This window comes from Chlorocebus sabaeus, chromosome 8 (genome assembly GCF_047675955.1).
Source record: "Chlorocebus sabaeus isolate Y175 chromosome 8, mChlSab1.0.hap1, whole genome shotgun sequence".
NCBI classification, from domain to species: domain Eukaryota; kingdom Metazoa; phylum Chordata; class Mammalia; order Primates; family Cercopithecidae; genus Chlorocebus; species Chlorocebus sabaeus.
This window is the reverse complement of record NC_132911.1, coordinates 85,787,044-85,807,332: the sequence shown is the minus strand read 5'-3', so window position 1 is coordinate 85,807,332 and position 20,289 is coordinate 85,787,044. Positions and strand designations below refer to the sequence as shown.

Sequence of the window (20,289 nt, the reverse complement as noted above, 5' to 3'; positions counted from 1 at the left end):
TTTTCTCAAGAGTCTTAATGCTTGTATGCATCTATCCACACTGCATCACAGGGTCCCACTCCAGTTACAGCAACAAAAACACAAAGAAAACAAAAAGAATCACTCGACTGGCCTGACATGATAACTTGCGAATTCCATACCGAGACCAAACAAGTTCAATATGATGGTGACAAAGAGCTGCTGTATAACTCACAAAAACAAAAGCTCTTTGGGATTCTTTCAGTAATTTTAAAGAGCATGAAATGGTCGTGAAATCCAAAGTTTGAGAACCACTGTTCTAAGAATAATCTGTAAACTGAGAGCTGGTGAAAGGAAAATAATTAAGACTGGAGGTTGGATGAGAGAGGTGGTTTTAGAGGAAGAAGAGTTCTGAGGAATGGAAAAGAAGCAGGAACCACAGAGAGTTTTTGTTAGTGAGGAGTAACAGCAGGACCCATTGTTTTCTCTTTCTCTCATTTTCATTCCAATTCCTTCCTGCTTCTTGTGCTATGCTTCTTGCTATCTATGATATTTAGATTCCAAATCTCCCTGCTATATTTCCATGCCAGTACCTACATCATTATCACCTATCCTGACCCCATCCCCCACCATTACCAGCCAAGCACTGATATCAAATGAAATTTGGAGACCAGGAATGAAGGAAACTAGATAGGGTAGGAGAAGGGAAGGGCAGATAGTAATATGCTGAATTAACCTCAGCACTTCCAGCAAGTTTTCAAAGCGCCAGTGGAGAAAGGAAAAGAGAAAGATAGCTCTACAACGGTGTGGCTATTTATTCTTGAGTGTACATTATGAATACTCATTAAAATTGCAAATTTCCCACCACATTCAATTAAATGGGAAAGTTTTATGAAAAACTTAAAAATTTGGAATTAATTTAAAAAAGAAAAGTTTAGTTAGTTGCCAAAGCATAAGAAAGGAAATGAAGAAAAATTGCAAAGGTATCAATGGTACAATTGAACCAAAAATGAAATTTAATATTCTTGATTATTCATACAGGATTACAATTGAAGTTATGTAAATATATTGAAATATACAATATAAGCTTTATTAAAATTAAATATCAAAAAATCTAATTGAATATACTTATTAAGTTTTCATTTTTAAGGCCCACGTTAGTGCTGAAACTGAGAGTATTATGAGGCAAATGGGGCCTCTTAAATACAAATGAAATTACATTTTAAATATAAACTAGTGGGTGAGTTTATTATCATTATTATTTAAAATATAAATTCATTGGTGGATGTAGCATCTGCTGCATGTGTTACTCTAGGGTTTCTTAAATTCTCAATAAGTGACTTTGAATAATATTTGCTGTTAAAATCAACACTATATATCTCAGAAATCATTTTATCTGACTTGTATACAATATCAATACTTTCATTTTGCTATTCAATAATTTTTTCTTTAAAAATACACAAATGTGAAATACTAACTTTTGCCACAAGGTGGCTCTTCATAGACTCTAACTGTATCATCTAAGCAGCTCTTTTTAAAAATTTCCGTAAAGACTGTATTATCTCCTAAATGTTCTTTTAAAGTGAGTATTATTGATATAAAACAAGTTTTGGGAATAGAGGAAAAATCTAAGATAAATAGTTGGATTCTTTCAATGATTTCTGGTGACTGTGTGTGAGACACACACACACACACACAGAGAGAGAGAGAGAGAGAGAGACAGACAGACAGACAGACAGACAGACAGACTGCCATTATAATGTATTTATTTAGAAGATATCCAGGCTCTTGAGTTACTGTAGCAGAATGTGGTACCTCCTAAGGAAAGCAGCTCCTAAATGAAAGGCACCCTGAACAGGTACTTTGATCACTTACTTGGCAATCCATGATTGCTCTTTCTTCACTTGTATAGGCGCGTATCTCCCATTCAATATCCAATGAAGGATGACATATGAAATCATTCACTTAAGGAGTGGCTTTACTAGCATTAGATGAAAGCCCCAAATACAAAGTGTTTATCCGTTAAACAAATGTATATTGGTCTAGCCTATATTCCAGGCAGTACAATAGATAGACAGCTCAGCATAGTGGTTAAGAACATAGACCCTGGAGCCAAACTGTCAGCCCTTCAATAGTGATTACACTTATTATTATCAGTGTGGTCTTAGTAAAATACTTAACTTATTACACCTAGATTTCCTTATATGTTAAATAGGTATAATAATATAAGATTGTCATGAGGATTAGATAACTGAGTAGAAGTAAGGGCTATAGAATAATGCTCACTATATTTAAGTGTTTCGTAAGTGGTAGCTATTATTACTAGGTGCTGTAGTGGATTTAAATCATATAGGCAAATTCCTTGACACGCCATCCATCAAAAGTCTAATTCCCATTTACTCAGATGTCAGCTGGCCTTAGTGAAGCATTCCTAATGAATAGAATGCAAGGACTTCCAAGGCCAATGAGAAAAAGTGATACAACTTCAATGTGTTCTTCCCTCTCTCTTAGGATGCCCGCCCTTGGGACCCAGACACTGCTATGAGAAAACAAGGGACTAGCTCCCACTTATGTATGAGAGTATGTGGTAGGCAGTTTCTGTTCCTGCATTAATTCACTTAGGATCATAGTGTCCAGCTCCATCCATGTTGCTGCAAAGGACATGATTTTGTTCTTTTTATGGCCATGTAATATTTCAAAGTGTATATATACCATATTTTCTTTATCCAATCCACTATTGATGGGCACCTAGGTTGATTCCATTTGCTATTAAAAATAGTGTGGCAATGAATATACCAGTGAATGTGGTTTATTTGGTATAATTTATTTATATATACCTATTTTCCTTTAGGTATATATCCAAGAATGGAATTAATGGGTTAAATGGGGGTTGTTTTAAATTCATTTTAATTTTAATTTCAATTGCATTTTCTTTGTGGCTATTGTAAATGAGATCATGTTCTTGATTAGACTCTCAGCCTAGACATTACTTGTGAATAGAAATGCTACTGATTTTTGTACATTGCTTTTGTATCCTGAAACCTTGCTAAAATTGTTAATCAGTTCTAGTAGCCTTTTGGCAGAGTCTTTAGGGTTTTCTAGGTATAGAATCATATCATCAGTGAAGACAGATAGTTTAATTTCTTCTTTTACTACTTGGATGCCTTCTTTCTCTTGCCTGATTGCAGTAGCTAGGATTTCCAATATTATGTTGAATAAGACTGGTGAGAGTGGGCATCCTTGACATGTTCCAGTTTTCAAGGGAAATATAGCTTTGCCTCATTCAGTATAATGTGGGCTGGGGGGATTTCATAAACGACTCTTATTATTTTCAGGTATGTTCCTTTGATGCCTAGTCTATTGAGGGTTCTATTATAAAATGATATTGAATTTTATCCAAAGCATTTTTTTGCATCCATTGAGATGATCGCATTGTTCTTTTAATTCTGATTATGTGGTGAATCACACTTACTGATTTGGTTATTTTGAATCAGCCTTGCATCCCAGGAATAAAGCCTAATTGATCATGGTGTATTAACTTTATGATGCGCTGTTGGATTTGGTTTGCTAATATTATGTGGAGGACTTTTGCATGTATGTTCATCAGGGATATTGGCATGAAGTTTTGTTTTACTGTGTGTGTCTCTACCAGATTTTAGGATTAGGCTGATGCTGGTTTCATAAAATAGGTTAAGGAGGAGCCCGTTTTGCTCAATTTTTTGGAATGCTTTTAGTAGTATTGATACGAGCTCTTCTTTGTACATCTGGTAAAATTCAGCTATGAATTAATCTGGTCCAGGGCGGGGTTGGTTGGTAGGTATTTTATTACTGATTCAATTTCAGAGCTTAATATTGGTCTATTCAGGGCTTCAGTCTCTTCCTGATTGCATCTTGGTAGATCACATATTTCCATCTAGGTTGTCTTACTTGTGTGCATAAAGTTATTCACAGTATTCTCTGAGAATCTTTTGCATTTCTGCAGGATTGGTTGTAATGTCATCTTTGTCATTTCTGATTGTGTTTATTTGGATCTTCCCTTTCTTTTTCTTTGTTAATCTAGCTATTGTTCTATCAACCTTGTTTGTTTCTTCAAGAAATCAACTCTTGGTTTCATTGATCTTTCACGCAGATTTTTGCATCTCAATTCCATTCAGTTCTTCTCTGATTTCAGTTATTTCTTTTCCACTGATAGCTTTGGAGTTGGTTTGTTCATTTTTCTCTGGTTCCTTTAGGTGCAAAGTTACACTGTTAATTTGAGATCTTTATAACTTCTTGATGAAGGTGTTTAGCATCATAAGCTTTCCTCTTAACACTGCTTTAGCTCATCACAGAGATTTTGGTAAGTTGTTTCCCTATTTTCATTAACTTCAAAAAACTTTTTGATTTTTGTCTTAATTTTGAGTTTCACCCAGGAGTTATTAATTAGCAAATTATTTAATTTCCATGTATTTGTGTAGTATTGAGAGATTTTCTTGATATTGATTTGTATTTTTGTACTGTGATCTGAGAGTGTGCTTGGTATGATTTCAATTTTTTAAATGTATTTATTTATTTAGACAGAGTCTCGCTCTGTTGCCCAGGCTGGAGTGCAGTGGCACAATCTGGGCTCAGTGCAACCTCCACCTCCCAAGTTCAAGTGGTTCTCATGCCTCAGCCTCCCCAGTAGCTGCGATTACAGGTGCAAAAAAATAAATAAATAAATGTATTTTTACTAGAGACGGGGTTTCACCATGTTGGCCAGGCTGGTCTTAAACTTTTGACCTGAAGTTGATCCACCTACCTCAGCCTCCCAAAGTGCTGGGATTACAGGTGTGAGCCACTGTGCCTGGCCATTTTTTTTTTTTTTTTAATTTAGAGACTGACAAAGAATGTGGTAAATCTTATAATATGTTCTGTGTGCAGGTGAGAAGAATGTATATTCTGTGGTGGTTGGATACAATGTTCTGTAGATGTCTATTAAGTCCCATTGGTCAAGTGTCAAGTTTAAATCCAGAGTTTGTTAGTTTTCTACCTTGATGATCTATCCAATGCTGTCAGTGGGGTGTTGAAGTTCCTCCAGTATTATTGTATGATTATCTAAGTCTTTTTGTAGGCCAAGAAGAACTTGTTTTATGAACCTGGGTGCTCCAATGTTGGATGTGTATAAATTTAGGATAATTAAGTCTTCTTGTTGGAATGTACCCTTTGTCATTACGTAATGCACTTCTTTGTCCTTAATTTTTATTGGTTTATAATCTGTTTTATCTGATATAAAAATAGTGACTCCTGGCCAGCTGCGGTGGCTCACACCTGTAATCCCAGCACTTTGGGAGGCCGAGGCATGTGGATCACAAGGTCAAGAGATCAAGACCATCCTGGCCAATATGGTGAAATCCCGTCTCTTCTAAAAATACAAAAAATTAGCTGGGCATGGTGGCAGGTGCCTGTAGTCCCAGCTATTCAGGAGGCTGAGGCAGAAGAATCACTTGAACCCAGGAGGCAGAGATTGCACTGAGCCGAGATTGCACCACTACATTCCAGCCTGGTGACAGAGCGAGATTCTATCTTAAAAAAAAAAAAAAAAAAAAAAAGAATAGTGACTCCTGCTCTTTGCTCATTTATTTCCATTTGCATGGTAGATCCTTCTCCATTACTTTACTTTGAGCCTGTAGGTGTCATTACATGTGAGATGGATCTCCTGAAGATAATAGATGGCTGGGTCTTGTCTTTATCCAGCTTGCCACCCTAAGCCTTTTAAGTGAGGCAATTAGCCCATTTACATTCAAGGTTAATATTGATATGTGAACTTTTGATTCTGTCATTTTGTTGTTAGCTGGTTGTTATGCAGAGTTGATTGGATAATTCCTTTATAATGCCTGTAAGTTATGTGCTTAAGTGTTTTTTTGAAGTAGCAAGTGTCATTCTTTTGACTCCATATTTGGTATACCATTGAGAACTTAATGTGAGGCTGGTCTAGTTGAAATTATCCCCTGAGCATTTGCTTGTCTGAGAAAGATTTTATTTCTCCTTCACTTATGAATTTTAGTTTAGCAGGATATAAAACTCTTGGTTAGAATTTCTTTTAAGGACACTGAAAGTAGGCCCCCATCTCTTCTGGCTTGTACAGTTTCTGGTGACAGGTCTTCTGCCAGCCTGATGGGTTTCCATCTGTACATGAATTGACCCTTATCTCAAGCTGCCTTTTAGATTTTTTTTCTTTTGTATTGCCCTTGGTGAGTCTGATGACTATGTGCCTTGGGGATTGTCTCCTTGTATAGTATATAGTTAGGGTTCTCTGTTTCTTGGAATTGCATGTCAACTCTCTAGCAAGATTAGATAAATTTTCATCAACTCTATACTCAAATATATTTTCCAAGTTGCTTATTCTCTCTCCTTTTCTCTCAGGAATGCCAATGAGTCATAGATTTTGTCTCTTTACATAATCCCATACTTCTTGGAGGTTTTGTTCATTGTTCATTTTTTAAAATTCTTTTTTTGTCTGAGTCGATCTGAAGAACCAGTCTTTAAGCTCAGATTCTTTCCCCAGATTGGTTTATTATGCTGTTAATACTTCCAATTGTATTATAAAATTCTTGCAGTGAATTTTTCAACTCTAGAAGTTCAGTTTGGTTTTCTCTTAAAATAGCTATTTTGTATTTCAACTCTTGTATTATTTCACTGGATGCTTTGGATTTCTTGGATTGGGTTTCCACTTCCTTCTGATCTCAATAAGCTTCCTTTCCGCCCAGATTCTGAATTCTATGTCTTGTCATTTTAGACATTTCAATCTCATTAAGAACCATTGCTAGAGAGCTAGTGGACTTTTTGGAGGTAAGGTGACACTCTGGCTTTCTAAATTGTCAAAGTTTTTGTGCTGATTCTTTCTCATCTGGGAGAGTTGATGTTCCTCTAATTGTGATATAAGTTGAGTATAGTCAGTTGGCTTCATTTCTGGATACTTTCAGAAGGCCAGGGCTCTGTAAAGAATTTTTATATGTAAGTGAATTCTTGTACTTGGTTTCAACAATGTACATATTAGCCCAGTAATTTTTGGTGTTATAGTTTGAGCTCTGATCCCGTAGATGGTGCTTATAAGTAACGGTTGGTAGCTAGGCTAATACCTAGTTGTACAGCCTTTTTGGACTTCCTTTCATTCAAAGGCATACTCTCCAGTGTAGGGATGGGAGAGAGATGGCCCCCTAACCAGGTCTGCTTCTTAGCCTTGGGGAAGCCTCCTCCAGTCACTGGTGCCACACTTGCATATTTTTTGTTAGGTGTTCTGGGCCATGGGGCTCCCTTGGGCAAGGGCTACAATTGAAAGGCCACACCCTTTCTGGGCCAGTCCTGTGGAGGGAGGTATGCCCCACTCCTGCCCTGTTCTAGAAACCCACAAGTCTTGCCCATCTCAGTGCTCTGAGAGTGAGGGCTCCACCTCCACTTAATTGCTGGCCACAGATCTCAGCTTGGTACTCCCAAGCTGCATGCCACAGCTCTGGGGGTACCAGGATGTTCTGTGGCTTGGGGTTGGGCTCCAACTGCACTGGGGAATCTGATGTGCTTTCAGGTCACCAGAAAAGTACTCAGGTGGGGCAATGGATTCAGGTTGGGCTGTAGAGGCTGTGTTTGGTACCCACTCCTGTGAGGTGGCTAGGTATGGGCCTTGGGAGAGGCTGGTGGGCAGGAGGGCTTATGGAACAGACATGTCCCAGTCCCATGAGGCAGCCAGCCCCAGTTTCTCCTGGCTTGGTGGTCAGCTGGAGCCAGAGCCTTCCAGAAAAGGATTGGGAGCTCTGAGGAATGGGTACCTATGACTATGCTTCATCAGAGCTTCCCAGCACTCAAAAACTCCTGGGATCTCTGCTGTCCAAAATCCTGTCTCTGCCTTCTCCCAGGGGCGATTCACCTGCCAGCTCACATGCCCTTGGGGATATGGGTTCCCCTGTAGCTAGGATCCCAGATGTCTGCGGTGAGAGTGGCTCACATGCCCATGGGGATACGGGTTCCCCTGTAGCTAGGATCCCAGATGTCTGCAGTGAGAGTGAGCCACCCATCAGTTCCCTCACTCACCACTTTCCCAGAAGCCATTCAAGGCTGGGAGTTAGCCCTCGCATTCAGGTGCCCTATGCAGGGTTCCCAGCTTCCTCTTTCTTCAGCTACAGCTTCAGCATCATCTCTCCATCCACTCTTGGCATTTTCTCTCTGAAGATCTGCCCAAATTATGTTGGTTTACTCAATAATTTGGTCTTTCTTGGCAGGAGTGACACCTGCTGGCTGCATCTCATTGGCCATCTTTTCCCCAATGCCCACTAAATATCTTTCGTTGGTGAAAAGAATAAATGAGATAACACATGTAAAGTTAACTAGCTCTGATCTGATACACAATTTCCAACTCCAAGCAAAATTGCCCCTATCTTCTTTATGCTTCTTTGTGACCAGATACTCTGTTGAGAGACACATCTGAGCATCTAGAACACTTTTATCATCTTTACTGATTTAAATGCCTTTCTCTACCTAACTGCTGATTGAAGTCAATATGTACAAAGTATTTACTTTTATGTGACCAGCACCTAGAATTATTCTTCACAGACAAAATGTGTTCAGGAAATGTTGGCTGACTGAATGGGGAAACAAACATGGAAACAATTTCAATGCAGTGTGACAAAGACCAAACTCTCTACAAAAGACTAACAGAAACATAGAAGAAGAAATGTCAAGTAAGCTTGGAAAATTTGTGAAACACACACACACACACACACACACACACACACAGGATTTAAAATGTGAGCTTTATAAATGGAGGTCTTCAGAGAAGAGGAAAGAAACAGCACAGACCAAGGAAAGGAGACATTTCACATTTATGAAAAGTGATTGATCCAGGACCTGGACTAAGAGGAGAGAAAAAGAAAATAAGAATTGATATGGCTAGAGTTGGTAGGCAGGAGCCATATATAAAGGTTCTTGGGTGCCAGCTGCCAGAATAAAGGGTTTTTCATTTTATCTTCATTGGTAGAGGCTCCAACTTAAATGACTGAAATAATAAAGAATTTTGAGAGATGAATTATAATGCATGTAGGTTTGTGTTCCAGAATCCAGAATGCTCACTTTAGTAGCAAAGTCAAGAAAGGGTATCCAGTGTCTGGGAGATTAATCTGGAGCTAACTGTATGAGTCCAAGGCAATATATGTAAATACCTAAGGTATGTATTTGTGGTGAAGCTGGAAGAGAAAATAGTTTTAGCTGATATTTAGAAACCAATCAACAGGGATTGCTTATGACAAGGGGAAGTAATACAGGTAGGGAAATCTAGGACAATTCCCAAGTTTTTGACTTTGGGTGGCCTGGTAGGCAGTGATATCATCACCAAAGTAGAGAGGAGAGGGAATAGCTAGGTAGAGAGGAGAGGGCACTAAAGAAATGATTACTTTAAAGTACTGATGGAACATTCAGACAGAAACATTCAACCAGCTTTTGGAAATAAGCCTAGGTGGTGTGCTCCTTCCTGTTCTGTTCCACAGAGTGTGTCTATTCTCTTCTAGGGAAGAGAAAACTGGAGGCAGGGGCCAACATTACCATTTCTCCAGCTGAACTGTTGTGAGTGGGCAGATGATCCTCATCACTAAGCAGCTACAATAAAGTTGGTGACTCTACCAATGGATCACTATAAGGAACAGCCTTCCTCCACCTGTTCTAGATACCACCTAACCTGACTTTCCACAAATAAATACAGATGCCAGCTAAAGGGTAACAAGATCTTTATTGAGAAAGAATTCTTCAAAGCTATCCCAACCTTTCTCTAAAAGCTGCACATCTGTTACCTATTATTTGAGATACCGAATTTTTCTGCCTCTTATCTAGGACGTACATAGATCCTCACTATTGATCGCCTCTCATTAGGTCATTAACTCTCCTTGGAGGAAGCATTATTGATTGTTTTTCAACATTCATGTTCTATTCTCCCTTTCTAACAGCTTTCAGGTTTTAATTTAGATATCCATATTCGTGCCCATGTAACCTACATATTTTATGTAAAGCTGATTCAGATTCTCCAGCCTCAGGGGTAGACTTTGGTTGACCTAAAACAGCAAGCATGATCTATTCCCCTGACCAAAGTCACTGGTATATTGTTGGGCATGTGACTTAAACAGTTTAGTCAGCATGAATCTCAGGACTCTTGGTTGGCATATTTAGAAAAAAAGTTCTTTCTCCCTGGACTAACCAGAGAAACACATATGCTTGATTACTACTAGCAGTCATTCTACATCCATGAGGCTAATTAACCTAACACCACAGAAAGGGGAACAGAAAGTCTCACAATCATCCAAACCTGAAATTTGTCCTATTTCTGGACTTTTCAGAGAATTAAACCAAAAATTTTCTTACTAATGTTTCAGCAAGTTTAAGCCATAGTTTCTATTATTTACAGCCCCAAAGCATACTAATTCAGGACGTGGTATTAAAAGATGAAATGGGCTGAGTGAGAGAGGCAGGGTACAGGGCAATATCTTCTATTGAGTCGTAGGCTATCCTGATTATGAGGTAGAAAAAATAAATGTTGTTTAAACTGTTAACTGCTTTGATGGGGAAGAAATAGCCATACTTTATAAATACTGCATCCTCCAAATGGGCACACCAGCCTATATTAAGACCTCCTCTAACAGTACCTGGGTGATGTTGGTGATTGGGCCAGTTCTCTGAACTGGCACTCCTCAATACGAATTTTGGAAAATATTGGCAGATTTAACGACTTATGCACTATACTCTTAGGACATGGGGCTGCTTAGCAACTTGTATCTTCAGCTTTGTATTTTAGTTATTTCAGGACAACATAGAAATCTCATTTGTCGCCTAGTTGCATAATCTTTATCTCCATGTTTATACGTTTATCTGTACTTATAGCCATAGCCATACCTATACCTCTATGTATATGCATATACATGCTCATGTCTATATTTATGCACATATATATCCATATTTATGTATATGCCTATGTATAAATATATACATCCAGCTGCATACATAATACAGTTATGCATCACTTAGCAGCAGGTATACATTCTAATAAATGCATCATTAGGTGATTTTGTCATTGTGCAAACATAGAGTATACTTACACAAACCTAAATAGCAAGGAGGCTGAGAAAGCAAGTATATGACAATTTACAATTTTATATTGGGAAGTGGGCTCTGACCTCTTACCAAGATACATAGGGCAGAAATTCCCTAGGCACAGCAAAAGATTCAGAGAGTTGGCTACCAATAAGGTCTGTTAGAGAGTTGTTATGTGAGCTTCTGTCACACCTAGACTTGTTACACAACTAGGCTACATGGTATAGCCTATTGCTCCTGTGCTACAAACCTATACAGCATGTCACTGTACTAAATACAGGTAATTGTAGCACTACGGTGTCTGTATATAAAAACATCTCTAAATATAGAAAAGGTACTGTGTTGTGCTATGACATTATAATGGCTACAACATCTCTAGGTGATAGGAATTTTTCAGCTCCAAAATGATGTTATGGGACCACCATCGGATATGCAGTTCATCATGATCAAAACATTGTTATGAGACACATGACTATCCTGTATTGTTGTAACATTAGAACTATAATAACTGTTAAATAAAGTTAAATATAAGTAGATGCTCAATTAATATTTGTCAGATAAATAAAAGTTTCCTGCAAAATTTTAAATTTTCAATAAAGGCTAGCCATTATTATTTGCATCTATTGTATCTATCGCAGTATAGATAGTTACAGCAGAAAATCCTAACTTAAGCTTGCTTATCAGTAGAAAACATATTATCTCATGTAATTTCAAATTCAAAAGCAGAGTACACTCTAGGTACAGTACAATCAAAGGCTCAATGATATTACCTAAATGCTTTATCATTCTTCACTCTGCTGTCGTCATATTGGCTTCATTCGGAAGTGATTTCCTTGCAATTGCAAGATGACTGCCAAAGGCAATCAGGACTCTGCTTTTTTTGTTCAGATGCAATTGAAGAGAAGAGGAGAATATTCTCCCCCAAGCACAAGAAATAAGTACTTCCCTTCTCTTAGCCTCTTTCTTGGCTCTTTTCTTCACAAGCTTATGTAACAAGCAGCGAAAAGTGGCTCTGTCCTATTTAAGGAAGATATTAAAGATATTGCCTAGCTCATAGAAATTCTAGAAAGCTTGGGGACAATGCAGCCAGAAACAAAGCTTCAAACCAAACCACAAACTAGTCTTGTGAGGATGCTTTTACCACTGAACATTAGACCCTGTACTTCAGACACCAAGTAGGTTCATTTGATTAGCAATGCCTAGGGCATGTATCTATTATACATTAGCTTCAGAGGAGGCTGAGAAAGCAAGTATGTTACAATTTACAATTTTATAGTGGGAAGTGGGTTCTGACCTCTTACCAAAATAGAGAGGGCAAGTATTCCCTAGACACAAAAAAGGATTCAGAGAGTTGGCTGCCAATAAGGTCCATTTGACAGTTGTTACAGAAGCTTCTGCCAATTCAGCCACCCACATAGTATGGTGCTCCCTGAGGAAAAGAGGATTGTGAACAGAACTGAAAGAACTGGCTCACCAAACTCTGTAACACTTTAGGATTCATGTAAAAATTAAAGAAGCTTCTCCATTTCAGTTGACTTGTACTGAGTCTCCAGCTTAGTGGAGGTAGGTAGCATTACCAACAGCTTTCCAGCTTGCATCCGTAGTGTCAGAGTTGAACTCAAGAGACACTGCATGACTAATCTCTGTTAGAGCAAAGGCCAGTGCAGAGCTGTCAAGGCAAGCAGTGACTCAGCCAGCAGCAAAGGCAGTGACAGCAGCTCATCCAGCAACTGTGACAGGGAACAATAACCAGAACAGATTCCCCAGAGCATTGAATATGCCTTTTAGGGATGCCAAGAATACTCAGGAAAAGAAAAATCTACAAGGGCCTGAATTCCTTCATAAGGAAGTCAGGGTTTGAAATGAGAAGGAATTGGGTATTAAATTTAGAAATCTAATGTCTCAGGGACATATGTATCACATATGTGATTAGAGAAACATCTAGCATTTACTTCCTGGAATCAGATCTCTTACAAGAAGGAAAAGGGAGCACTTCTGATAACAAGTTTCCCTTTTTCTTGTGAGGCAGTTTTTCTGGAAGCTCAGCCACCAGATTTTTGCAAAGTTGTTTTCTTGTAGAAACTAAAATTTCAGCAGTCATGACACACTCTCAGAAAAACTTGATTTGATACCCCAATCTATAATTGCTTCACTTCCCCCACCTAAGCAACTCTTATATTACTCTATTTTATTTTCTGCAAAGAATATGAATCTAAATTCTTAAAACTTAGTTATTATGTTTATGACTGCTCCTGCATAAGCCTTCACCAGAGTCCACCAGAATATGGACCTCATGAGAACAGTGAACTTGCATATCTTGTTACTAGTAAATTCCTGCAGTTTTAGAACAATAACTGGCACATATGGTAGATGCTTGAGAAATATTTGTTAAATGAATATTAAGATCTGGCTCCTCATAGAACTAAGTCCATTATTATAACCATATAAAAATTCCAATTTTATGCTTGCAAGTCTTTATTTCAATTCAAACAATATTGTCTCATTATTAAGCAACTTCTATATAATATCCTTTACAGATTTCTGCCTGGGACACTCTGCTACCCAACTATATTCCTCATCTCCTCTCCAGAAACATGCTTCGCCTGATCAACATCTTCCAATCTGTCCAGTTAATCCAGTCTTTCAACATGGAAAATGAAAGAAGTGAGACATCAGAACTAATACCAGAGAGTAAGTCAGAAAAACAGCAGAAGACTAGAGGACAGAATAGGCACAGGATAACATCAGTTTACCAAGGTGAAATCGTTTTAGGGGCCAAAGCTAGGGTGCATAAATTATGCTAGAACTCACTAATAGTCAAAGTGAAAGAAAAAAACTGAAATCATTTGGGCTAGATACCATGTGTATTAAATGGTGTGCAGAACCCAGGGCTTCCTGGAATTAAGTTCAGAGACTTAGTTTTCAACCAGTGTCTTGCCAAGTGTGGCTTTTTAAAGGTACAGGCTCCACTTCCAAGAGTGAAGGAGAATGTAAGGTGGAGTGGGAATCTGAGCATGGGTTTTGGAGATAGACAGAACTGGTTTTGAGTCCTAACGATGTCAAACAAGATAACTTCTCAGAATAACTTTCCCAAAGGACAAGCTAATCAACCTCTCAGCAACTCAAATCTGTGAAATACAATTATATTAGTAGTACCATCTCATTGGATTATTGTGAGGGTTAAATAAATCAATGCAATGTGTTAATTTATTATGGAACTCATTTCACAACTTATACAAATATTGAATCATCATGTTGTACACCTTAAATTCATATGATTTTATGTGTCCATTGAATCTAAATAAAACCGGAAAAAAACAAATAAATAAAAGTCAGTAGGAAAAAACAGAAGTATAGGTCAAAAATTAATGGACAAGGTCAACAGCACAGTTCTCTGCTCTTAATTGCTATTTGTTCATTTAACAAATATCTATATACATTATCACTAATATTGTTTACATCTTTTAAAGTAGCTGAGTTGCCTAGTTGACTCAGGAGGTAATGATAATAGCTATTGGGTTTTTTTGGCAGCCACTTTGCTAAGCATTTAACAAGCAGGTTTGTTTTTATTTTTCAAAATAACCTCATAAGAACTATTATTGCCCCATATTTCACATGAAAAACATCAAAAGTAACCCAGACAAAAGACCTGTGGGTAAGCCAGATGTTTAAGTCCTCCCTGAAGAGGTATCAAGCTCCTCTAGAAGATAAGCGGGAATCCTGGTGTTGATGGGTTAGAGACTTGCTTCCTTTTCACGGCTGTTTTCTCCTTGGAAACTTTTTTTTTCTTTTTTGGAAGAGTCTCTTATAAACTGGGGTGTTAAAACCCCTAGCACTGGGAACTCAGAGAATGTATATATTATTCTCTACACATATGCCACGAGTTATCTCAAACTTACTTAAGACAAATACTTAAATATACAATAATGTCTGATTCATTGGTCTATTTAATTTCAGAAGTTTAAACTTTTTTAAATTTTTATTTTGGCTCTTCCTAGTGCCTTTTACGGATCTTAGCAATGCTAACTAGGCTGTAATATTTGTTTTGTTATTGACTTCAGATTTCCATTGATAGACATAAACTCATGAGTTAGATCTGAAGTGGACCTTAGAAAGTATCTATATAGTCCACTGGTTTACAAATTACTCAAATAATTAAAGGTGTTCTTTCTCTTTAACTCGAGCTGTTTCACTTTTGTTTTATGGAATGAGCTTCCATTTATTGTTTCACCAAACATAATTTCACCGAGAATGTGTGTGTTTAGGTTTATTTATATTAAACCATCACACTGATCTAATAAGAAAACTTTACTCATTTTCATTTATTTAATCATTCAGTTTAGCACCACTAAGTGCCCATGTTTCTTTCAGCCAGTGGAGAAGAAAAAAAAAAAAGACACTCTCTCAGCCTTAAGGCCTTACTGTTCTGGTCAGGAAGGCAGACATACAGAGATAACCGTATTGATGGGAGTAAGGCCATAGCAGAGGCTTACCGAAGAAATAATTTAGGCAGGAGAATAGGGTCTGGAGGCAGGGAATCTAAGGCCAATTCATGCTGACTTCCTAGAACTGAATCAAAAAGAAAACCCCACCTCTCCACACCCAAGTAACAAAAGGGTCAGAGGCTACTCCTTTGCAACATGCCCCCACTTCCACTGTGCACAGATGAAAAATGGAATGTAACTCTGATTGGTCCTCTCCCACAACCAATCAGACTGGTCATGGGCCAAATCTTCATTTACATAGGGTAAAACCAAGTAATCAACAGGAAACCTCTAGAGGGTATTTAAACCCCAGAAACTTCTATCCTGTAATTAGGGTTCTTGAGTGACTTGCTCGAGCCTGCTTCCACTCTGTGATGTGTACTTTCATTTCAATAAATCTGTGCTTTTGTTGCTTCATTCTTTCATTGCTTTGTTTGTGCATTTTGTCCAATTATTTGTTCAAAATGTCAAGAATCTGGATGACTCGTAGTCAAGACCTTCCACCAGCAACACTATGAGGACATGGTGGAGGGAGATTTGGACAAACTTTCAGAGAGGATATGACCTAGGGCTGAGCCTAATTAATAGGATGAGAGAAGTGCAAGAATTACACACAAAAGCAACAACAAAAGCTAGCAACAGAAAAAAACAGAGAGCTCAGAATGGGAAATAATTGATGTAGCTGTACTTTGAGGTTAATTGCGTATGGTAAGCCCTCAATAAATAGCTGGTTAATTCATTTACCAACTAAATTATTATTCTGGAGGAAATAAGCGTGTGAAAGTCAGTTCATGAAGGGGCTTACAGGTGTACCTAAATAATTTGGATTTATTCTCTAATCTAGGACCTGAAAATGCAAACGTCTACAGGGATCTTGTAAAAATGTGAATAAATTGGCCAGGTGTAAAAAAAAGAAAGTAATTATGAAGACTACACCTTATTATTGTCAACACATGAATGTCTCATATATACTCCTGGCACTTAGGCTACACACATAAACAAGTACAAATAATATAACATGATGATTTGTCTCCATTTATGTACCAAAAGCAATAAAATCATAGAGAAAGGCTTACTTAATTCATCTCAGGGAAGTAGGAAGATATTATTGATATGGCTACTATTATCCAGCCTACAGTAACTATGCAACAAAAACACCAAGGAAAGTTGGTAGGCATTTACTTACCTTTTGGCTGTCTTCTAAACAGGTACTTCAGGTCTTCCACAGGTTCACAGGTGTAGTGGCTGATGGAAACTTCGGGTTCCAGGTCCAAGGCTTCAGGTATCACAGACTTGATCCTTGAAAGTTGTATCCAATTATTTAATCCTAATACTTTGACCATGGAAATCATGGCCAGTACCACTGAAAATGATCCCTTTCATTTGGGCTGTAGTTGTTGAGCAGGTGATACCTCCTTCCAAGTTTTAACAAGTACCTTATCTCTTGGCCTGATTTTGGGATGCTGGTTAGCTCCTGGCATGGGGAGTCTTTGAGTTCCAAACTTTTGTTAAAGCCAGCTGAAATTGTCCGTTAACTAGGTATTTTACTAAACCAGCTGTTTCTGGATCAGTAATTAGATCATTAGTTGAGAATGGCCTCCCGTATAACATTTTGTATGGGTTTATATTAATTTTTGCTCCAGGGGTATTACAGATCCTTAAGAGGGATATAGTCAGTGAAATTTCTGATGTTTCCTAACATAGCTTACCTAATGCTTTTTTTCGAGTTTGGTTAGCCCTTTCTACTTTCCCGAAGGATTGAGGCCTCCATGCTGAATGTAAATAGTATTTGATCCTGAAGGTCTTAGCGACCCCTTGAGTTATTTGGGAGTTAAAGGATGGGCCATTATCACTTTGGAGACCCTGAGGTTACCCAAACTAGGGGACTATTTATTGTAAGAGAAACTTTATAACCTCATTAGCCTTCTTTGTTCTGGTAGGGTAAGTTTCAACCCAACCAGTAAAGGTATCTATTAGCACTAACAAAAACTTGTATCCTCTACAAGTGGGCATTTGGGTGAAGTCTAATTGACAGTCTTCCCCTGGGTAAGTTCCTCTCCTCAGGACTGATTCTATTAGAGGAAGCATTTTGTTTCCTGGACTGTTAAGTGCACACAGTGAGCAGGCTTGACAGACCTGCTTAACCACTGAATCTAAGTTAGGCCCAATGAAAAGCCTGTTAACCATGGTCAGGGTGGCATCTCCATTGGGCTGTTTGAGGGAAATTTAGTTTGATTCCATATACCACCAGGATTCTTATTTTTGTCCCCCTTGTTCCTTTATTAACTGTTCTTCCTGTAGTGTGTATTCAGGATCCACTGGGGAATTATAGAAAGGAAGCAGTGCTAGGATTTGTTGGGATTGCACCCTGAGGGATGTGGCTTTGGCTTCTCTATCAGCCCTTCTGTTCCCTTGTGCTATAGGGAGTAAGTCCCTTTGACGCCCCTACAATGGATTATAGCTACAGCCTTTGACAGGTGTATTGCTTCCAATAGCTGAGGAATTTCAGGCCCATGCTTTATTGGAGAGTATTTGCTATTTAGTAATCCCCTTTCTTTCCAGATTGTAGCATGAGCATGAAACATAAGGAATTCATATTTAGAATCTGTATATATGTTAAGCTTTTTCGTTTGTCCCAACATTAATGCTCAGGTAAGAACAATGATTTCAGTATTTTGTGCTGATGTGCCAGGGGGCAGTGACTGCTTCAATAATGGTGTTGTGATTTACTATTGCATATCCACCTCAGCGCTCCCCATTTGACACAAAACTACTGCCATCTGTGAACCAGTTATCCTCAGAATCTGGGAGAGGCTAATCTTTTAAATCAGGCCAGCTAATATATGTGTGTACAATGACCTGCTCACAGGAATGATCAGTTATTGGGCCTGTGAGTAGCAATGAAGATGGATTCAAGGTGTTACAGGTTTTAAGGGTTACATCTGGATTGTCTAGGAGCATGGCCTGGTATATGTTTAACTTTTCCTCCATCATCCACATGTGTCCTTTTATCTCTAAGACTGGCTTTACCTGATGGTGGGTTAGAACGTCCAGTGGTTGACCCAGGGTGATTTTAGTGGCTTCCTCCACAAACACAGCAGTGGCTATTGCCTGCAGGAAGCTTGGCCATCTCAAGGCTACTCCATCCAACTTCCTTGAAAAGCAGGCAGTTGGTCTGGGTTCTGGTTCTAATTTCTAGGCTAGCACTCCCACAGCTATGCCCTTCTCAGCTACATACAAGGAGAAGGGCTTAGTTATGTCTGGGATGCCAAGAGCAGGAGCCTGGGTAAGGGCCTGTTTTAGCTTGATGAAGGCTTCTCATTTCTGGGGTTGATTCCATTAGCTCATTTTCAGGCCTCCTTTTTGCTTCATATATGAGCTTTGCTACAAGCCCAAAATTTGGTACCAGTATTCTGTAAAACCCAGCCATTTCACAAAGAACAAAGCTGCTGCTTGGTGGTAGCGGGGGAACCACATATGGCTTACACTCATTCTGGGGATATTTGCCGGGTTCCCGGTGTTAAGACATACCCTAAATATTGGACCCATTGGAAGGTAATCTGAGCCTTCTTTTTGGACACTTCATATCCTCTGTCAGTCAGGAAATTCAAGGTTTTTACAGTATTTTGGTCAGAAGCCTCCTGGGTTGGGCTACACACAGTAAGTTCCTCCACATACTGGAATATACTCCTGTTCTCCAATTGCAGATCCCTCAGATCCCTCTCCACAGATCAGGCTAAGAAATCAGGGCTAAGCCAAAAACCCTGAGGGAACACTGTCCAAGTGCATTGTTTTTTTCTGGTATTAAGATTTTCCCATTCAAAGGCAAAAAGGTATTGGGATTCTGGGGCCAGAGGAATAGAGATGAAAGCATCTTTTAGGTCTAGGAGAAACATTTTGCATCCCCTGGCACCTGAGCCAGGAGGGTATATGGATCTACCACCAATGGGTGGACAGGGATAACAGTCTCACAAACTATTCCGAAATCCTGTACTAGCAGGTATTCCCTCAAGGGCTTTAGAATGGTTAGGATGGGGGTTTTTAAGAGAGAATTGCAGGGTTTTTAGAGCCCATAGATAAGTAATATCTCAACTATGAATGTTAGGCCTTTTCTTGCTTCCAGCTTAATTGGGCATTGTTTTCAATTGGGGAAATAGCTGAGGTCTTTAAATGGGTATTTTGACTGGCACTACTGTTTTAGCTTTCCCTGGTGATATGGTTTGGCTGTGTCTCCACCTAAATCTCATCTTGAATTCCCACATGTTATAGGAGACACCCAGTGGGAGGTAATTGAATCATAGGGGCAGGTTTTTCCCGTGCTGTTTTCATGATCATGAACAAGTCTCACAAGATCTGAAAGTTTTATAAGGGGGAGTTTCCCTGCACAACTTCTCTCTTTGCCTGCTACCATCCACGTAGGATGTGACTTGCTCCTCCTTGCCTTCCACCATGATTGGAGGCCTTCCCAGCTATGTGGAACTGCAAGTTCATTAAATGTATTTCTTTTGTAAATTGTCCAGTCTTAGGTTTGTCCTTATCAGCAGTGTGAAAATGGACTAATACACCTGGTTTCCCAGCATACCATGCTAGCAGGTTAACCTGTTTATTAATGTGGTCTGGGATATTGCCTGTATTTTTGACTATTAGCAATTTTACTGGGTGATGCTTAAATTGTATTAGTACCCCTATTTTAATGATAATATCTCTTCCCAACAGATGGATGGGACAGCTTGGAACTACTAAAGATTTCTGTTGGAAGATT

At 38.7% G+C, this 20,289-nt stretch overlaps 1 long non-coding RNA gene across 1 annotated transcript in view; it reads right to left on the bottom strand.

Moving 5' to 3' along the window:
- Positions 1 to 20,289, bottom strand: part of LOC119624907 (uncharacterized) — a 65,022-nt gene that overhangs the window by 41,847 nt on the left and 2,886 nt on the right. The gene's annotated exons all lie outside the window — the stretch shown is intronic.